The sequence below is a fragment of the Macaca thibetana genome, chromosome 20, assembly GCF_024542745.1.
Source record: "Macaca thibetana thibetana isolate TM-01 chromosome 20, ASM2454274v1, whole genome shotgun sequence".
NCBI lineage: Eukaryota > Metazoa > Chordata > Mammalia > Primates > Cercopithecidae > Macaca > Macaca thibetana.
The window spans coordinates 34,012,789-34,019,851 of record NC_065597.1 but is presented as its reverse complement, the minus strand read 5'-3'; the positions used below and the strand labels follow the sequence as shown (position 1 = coordinate 34,019,851).

The 7,063-nt window shown below is 46.4% G+C and overlaps 1 non-coding gene across 1 annotated transcript; it reads right to left on the bottom strand.

Annotated features, from left to right (window-relative positions):
• Positions 1–1,725: 1,725 nt before the first annotated feature.
• On the bottom strand, positions 1,726–1,832 carry LOC126945171 (U6 spliceosomal RNA). The gene has a single exon (XR_007722338.1). It is a non-coding gene; the product is annotated as a U6 spliceosomal RNA (small nuclear RNA).
• Positions 1,833–7,063: the final 5,231 nt, after the last annotated feature.

Here is a 7,063-nt window from a genome sequence, read left to right as displayed (position 1 = left end):
GAGAGGGCAGTGTTAATAGCATTACTGATTGAGCCCTAACTAGATACTAAAAGTCACAAAGCTGCCTCTCTGCTAGTCACTTGCTATGGATTAAAACAGATGCTGTTGCTATACCCATTTTACAGATGAGAAAACTGAGGCCCAAAAAGTCAGCTCACTCAAGGTCACCACAGACCCAAACACTAGGCCAACTTCCCCAGAAGGTACAATAGGCACAGTGATTAGAGACCATAATACTTTTAAGGACCCATAAAAATGTTTTAATTTCACTTAAAATCAGAAGGGGAAAAATGAACTTTTAGGATAAAGATAATGATTTCATATATAAAATTAACATTTTCACCTTTATACCAATATAGCAGGAAAATCTAGTTTTTTTTATTTTGTTTTTTAAAATTAAGAATAACCTTTGTTTTTTGTTTGTTTGTTTTGTTTTTTGAGACAGGGTCTCACTCTGTTGCCCTGGCTGGAGTGCAGTGGCACAATCAGGGCTCACTGCAGCCTCGACCTCCTGGGCTCAAGCAATCCTCCCACCTCACCCCTCGAGTAGGTGAAACCACAGGCATGTGCCACCATATCTGGCTAATTTTTTAAAAATGTAGTAGAGATGAGGTCTTGCTATGTTGCCCAGGCTGGTCTTGAACTTCTGGGCTCAAGTGATCCTTCTGTCTCAGCCTCCCAAAGTGCTGGGATTACAGGTGTGAGCCACCATGCCTGGCCAAAAATCTATTTTTTAAATGTTCTTTTTAGTGGCAAAACGAACTTACCAAGGCAAAGGTACCTAGGGCTCAGGAAAGTCACCATGCAGCCCTGAATAGGCAGACCTTGAACTCCGATCTGTTTCCCTCCCAGGGTCATGTCCATCAAAGAATCCTCCAGCCTCTTCCCCAGTATCAAAGCAACCACTCAAGGGAATCTCACAGAGCTGCAGAGTTGACGTCTGTCCTTGGAAGGGTCATGGCCAGACAGCAACTCAGCCACGGGTATTTGCCCAGCTGGCCACAATCCTTGTGGGCAAGTGTCCCAGGCTCAATTTTTGGCCTTCCAAGAAGCCATTGGAGCAGAGGAGCTACATTTCTGGGGCCAAGTCATTCATAAGAGAAGAGGAATAAAGCAAGCTGGGAAACATGCTTCCCCTGAGCTGGGAGAAGCAAGAAAAGATGACCAAGATCTTCCAAAAAACATTCCATCTTTTCTTCTTGACCTGAAAGAAAACAATTGACAGCCTCCACCAGGGAATTCTGTCCTCGTAAGTCCAGGTATAGCCCAGGAAGACAGAGAGCACTGGCTTTGGTGACAGGCAGATCTGGGTTTGGGTCCCTACTCCGCCATTTAATTTGCTGTGTGACCTTGAAAAAGTGACTTTACCTCTGTTTTCCTTTCTTTTTTCTTTTCTTTTTTTTTTTTTTTTTTTTTTTTTTGAGATGGAGTCTTGCTCTATTGCCCAGGCTGGAGTGCAATGGTGCAATCTCGGCTCTCTGCAACCTCCCCGTCCCGGGTTCCAGCAATTCTCCTGCCTCAGCCTCCAGAGTAGCTGAGATTACAGGCACCCCCTACCACACCTGGCTAATTTTTTGTATTTAGTAGATTACAGGCACCCCCTACCACGCCTGGCTAGTTTTTTGTATTTAGTGGCCAGGCTGGTCTCGAACTCCGGACCTCATGATCCGCCTGCCTCAGCCTCCCAAAGTGCTGAGATTACAGGCGTGAACCACCACATCTGGCAAAAATATGGAACGCTTCACGAATTTGCATGTTGTCCTTGCGCAGGGGCCATGCTAATCTTCTCTGTATTGTTCCAATGTTAGTATATGTACTGCCAAAGCGAGCACTGTTTTCCTTTCTGTAAACTGGGAATAATAGCAACACCCTTCCCCCAAAGGATGGTAGTGAGAATTGGCTGAAATAAAATGCTTTTTTCTATAGTAAAGCAGTTGCAAGGAGTAAAAGCCAGAAGAATAATTATTCATCGGTTTGAGAAACAAAATCGTTGATGCCAGCATTCCCAGGGCCTTGAGTAATTATGCTATGGGCTTGCCTGAAACGTTGATAGAGAAACCACCAAAGCCACAGTAACTGAGGCCACACTATGAGGTCAGCCTCTTTTTCCCCCCAGGTCTTTGAGGTGACAGTTTAGACAGGAGGTAGGAATCTTGCTAATGAAAGGAGAGCCTCACCTTCAATTAAGGCGTCACCAGAGTGGGAAATTCATCAGCCCTGGTGATGGTGACTTACGCCACACTTGAGCCTTGCAAGTCCAGGATGACACAACCCAAGGCAGAAACCATGAAATTAGAACAAAGGTCTAAGTAGTAAGCAGATCTGGGAGTTCCATCCAGGTGAGCAGGGCTGTTGCTCAGCTGGTGAGCCTGCCCCGCCATGGAGACTCAGCGCTAGAGTGAGAACCACATCTGCTCACACCAGGGGCCCGAACCTTGCTAACCCCACAGAGGGGGTTCTCACAGCCAAAAGCTCTTGTGACTCTTCCAATAATAGCAACTCCCGCCCAGCCCCTTCTCTCCAAGAGCAGGGCTTCTCAAACCACATTGTGCACATGAATCAGCTGGGATGTTATTAGAATGCATCTTAAGGCCACGGCTCATGCCTGTAATCCCAACATTTTAGGAGGCTGAGGCGGGAGGATCACTTGAGGCTAGGAGTTTGAGACCAGCCTGGGCGATGTGGGCACAAGACCCCGGTCTCTATACAGAAATATTGGTTTTTAATTAGCAAGGCATGGTGGTGTGTGCCTGTAGTCCCAGCTACTCAGGAGGCTGAACCAGGAGGATCGCTTGAACCCAGGAGGTCCAGGCTACTGTGAGCCATGATCATACCACTGCTTGGCAACAGGAAAAAAAGAAAAGAAAGAAATACAGCTTAAGCTTTAGTGGGTCTTGAGATTCCACATGTCTGACAAGCCCTCCATGGATACAGCTGGTGAACAACGAGGGCCTTGACTTTCCTTGGGCCCCACAGACACCTTGGGTTGCCCTTCACCAGGTAGACCTGGGAACCCTGATCAGTTTGTACTCCAAGATTTAGGATTCAAGCAACCAACAGCACAACTATAAACTGGATCCCTCATGATTTCTTTGGAGGTTGAGGGGAAAGGGTAGGATACAAAATGAATTAAACAGAAACATTTGTGGCAGGATAACTTATTGTAAGGTGATTTTTTTTTTTTTTTTTTTTTTTTTTTTTTTTTGAGACGGAGTCTTGTTCTGTCACCCGGGCTGGAGTGCAGTGGCGCAATCTTGGCTCACTGCAACATCCGCCTCCTGGGTACAAGCCATTCTCCTGCCTCAGCCTCCCAAGTAGCTGGGACTACAGGCATGCACCATCACGCCCATCTAATTTTTGTATTTTTAGTAGAGACGGGTTTCACCATGTTGTCCAGGTTGGTCTCAAACTCCTGACCTCCGGTGATCCTCCCACCTTAGCCGCCCTGAGTGCTGGGATTACAGGCATGAGCCACTGCGCCAGGCCTTTTTTTTTTTTGACAAAGTCTCACCCAGGATAGAATGCATTGGCACAATATTGGCTCACTGCAATCTCTACCTCCCAGGTTCAAGTGATTCTCATGCCTCAGCCTCCCAAGTAGCTGGAATGCGCCATCATATCCGGCTAATTTTTGTATTTTTAGTAAGGACAAGGTTTCACTATGTTGGCCAGGCTGGTCTACAACTTCTAACCTCAGGTGATCTGCCCACCTTGGCTTCCCAAAGTGCTAGGATTACAGGTGTGAACCACCATGCCTGGTCGCAAGGTGAATTTTTTTTTCTCCCAGCATACTGCCCTTTCCCCAACACACACACACCCTTTTCAGGTAGCAAGACCCTTTGATGTCTTCTTGCCACAGAGATTTTTAAATTTCAACTAATTTCAGAAGTCAGGCGCGTTTCTTTAAAAACAGAGGGCTCCGGAGGGCTCCATCCTCTCCTATCACTCCTACTCCTCACTCCCAGTTTCAGACATCCCTACTGATATTTAGGTAAAGGTATTTTAAAAGAGAGATGTTTGCAGGATCATGTTGGATTGGCTCTTCCTTTCTTTTATTAAAAATATATAAGCCGGCCAGGCTTGGTGGCTCATGCCTGTAATCCCAGCACTTTGGGAGGCCGAGGCGAGTGGATCACCTGAGGTCAGGAGTTCAAGAACAGCCTGGCCAACATGGGGAAACCCCATCTCTCCTAAAAATACAAAAATTAGCCAGGTGTGGTGGTGTGTGCCTGTAATCCCAGCTACTCAGGAGGCTGAGGCAGAAGAACCGCTAAAACCTGGGAGGTGGAGGTTGCAGTGAACCAAGGTCATACCACTGCATTGCAGCCTGGGTGACAAAGCAAGACTCTGCCTAGATACATATATATGCACCCAGGGTGTCAGGGGGGCAGAGGGGACAGTGGCTGCCCCTTCCCATCTTGTATAAGATGTAGTTACAGGGTGGAGGTAAGTAGTGACAGCACCAAAGGGAAGCTTGGGGGTCTTCAGTCTCCCCATTAACTTCACCAGGACCCCTTCCCCTAATCCCTGAGCATAGCTAACCACAGTACTCTGGAGATGTGGATCTCAGCGCACGAGGGGAGATTCCCTCCCACAGGGATGAGCCCTGTACTGGGGAGCAGGGGTGTGCTCTCCACTGAGGCAGCTGGGCAGGGCTGAGCTCAGAGGGGCTTCCGGCTGCACCCAGCTCCTGTCTCAAGCACACTGTTCCTGGAAGCAGCCCCCACAGACTCCCAGGACCCAGAGATCAGGACTCCCAGTATCAGAGACCATGGCATGGAAATGCGGGGCCCCTACCCCCAACTTTGGGTGAGTTTCCCATCGTGGTGACACGACACCTGGGAGGGGGAGGGGCCCTAAAATTACTGAAGAGGAATTTATGGCCACCTCTCTAAGGGAGCTTGGGGATCAGACCTAGGGAGTATCAGTAGCATTTTAAAAAGTGGTATCATACCTCCTGCATATACTTAATGATATTCAATATTTAGGAATGCATTTCCTTTTTTTTTTTTTTTTTTTTTTTTGTGAGACTGAGTCTTGCTCTCCACCAGGCTGGAGTGCAATGGCATGGTCTCGGCTCACTGTAACCTCCACCTCCCGGGTTCAAGCGATTCTCCTGCCTCAGCCTCCTGAGTAGCTGGAATTACAGGCGCGTGCCACCACGCCCGGCTAATTTTTTTGTATTTTTAGTAGAGACAGGGTTTCACTGTGTTAGCCTGGATGGTCTCGATCTCCTGACCTCGTGATCCGCCTGCCTCGGCCTCCCAAAGTGCTGGGATTACAGGCGCGAGCCACGGCGCCCCAGGAAGGCATCTACTTTTAAAGTAATATACATACTATAGCTTAGCAACACATTATCAAATAAATTATTTGATGAAAAATTGCAAAAGGTTACCATCTGTGAAAATAATCTCCCAGTACTGTTTCTTAGTGGAGCTCTCCTGGTCTTAACTATTCTAGACTGGGAAACATTGGTTTGTCCCTGAGCAAACTGCACTCCCTGACATTTTTTGAACATTAAAAAAATATATATCGCAAAAGTTTTGCACATTATACAATTCATTCATTATTCAGTAAACTCTTTACCTTGATCCTTTTTTCAAAGTGTTAAAATTCTGAAGTATCTGTAAAATAAAAATACCTTTAAATTGTATTTATCTATTATTTTATTTTATTTTTATTATTTTTAGAGACAGGTTCTCGCTCTGTTGCCCAGGCTGCAGTGCAGTGGTACCATTATGGCTCACTGTAGCCTCAACCCCCTGGGCTCAAGCAATCCACCCACCTCAGCCTCCTGAATAGCTGGGATTACAGGCACACGTCACAAGCCCAGCCAATTTATTTTTTATTTTTTATTTTTTATTTTTGTAGAGACCGGGTCTCACTGTGTTGCCCAGGTTGGTCTTAAACTCCTGACCTCAACCGATCCCCTCACCTCAGCCTCTCAAAGTGTTGGGATTACAGGCATGAGCCACTGTGCCCTGCAAAAATACCTTTAGGTGCCATCTAGACTGGGTGTCACCTATTGGTGTCTCCACTGCATGCAACTCTGCAGAGGCAGTCATTCATGAGCTATGCTCAAACCTTTGCCATCACTGCTGCCAATGCCCTTTCCCAAGGAGGTAGATCTGAGAAACAGAGGGAGATCCTTAGACATGGTATTCAGGAGGAAAACAAAATGCAACAGAAAAGCTGCTTTCTCGTGCTTTCCTCTTTGCTAAGACTGGCTCCCTTCAGGCCCCTCCTTCCGTGAGTAAGAACAGAGGCGGGTTCTCTCTTTTGTTCTAGGTACAGTCATGGGAGAGATGCTGCCTCTTCCCCAAAGGCACAATAGCACCAATATTTGAAGAGTCAGTGATAGACGATTTCATCAGAAAGTTTTGGCAACAGAAACTAGCGAACGACTTATTTGGAAACAAAATGGAAAATAGGAAAATCCAATCAGCTCATTGATCACCAGGGAGAAAAAAAATGAACGTGTGTTTCTTGTATCTCAGCCTGCTCTAAAAGATGAAACTGGAATGCATTTCAGAAAGCAGCAAAGATGTGAGTATGGAAAACTAAAGCACTATGATAATTTGATAGTGCAATTTTCCTTTGTGGATTTCCTGTAGTGACCAATATTAATATAATAGGAGTTAACATCCACTGGGTACTTATTACATATTAGCATTTTCTATGGTATTTTATTAGGTTACAGAACAACCCAATAAGGAAAGTGATTCACCCAAAGTTTTGAGTGATTCACCCAAAGTTTTATGGCTAACAAAGCTCTATTCCAGCCCGGGCGCCATAGTTCATGCCTGTAATCCCAACACTTTGGGAAGCCGAGGCAGGCAGATCTCTTGAGGTCAGGAGTTCAAGACCAGCCTGGCCAAAATGGAGAAACCCTGTCTCTACTAAAAACATAAAAATTAGCCAGATGTGGTGGCGTGTACCTGTAACCCTAGCTACTCAGGAGGCTAAGGCATGAAAATGACTTGAACCCAGGAGGCAGAGGTTGCAGTGAGCCGTGAGCACGCCACTGCACTCTAGCCTGGACGACAGAGTGAGACTCCATCTC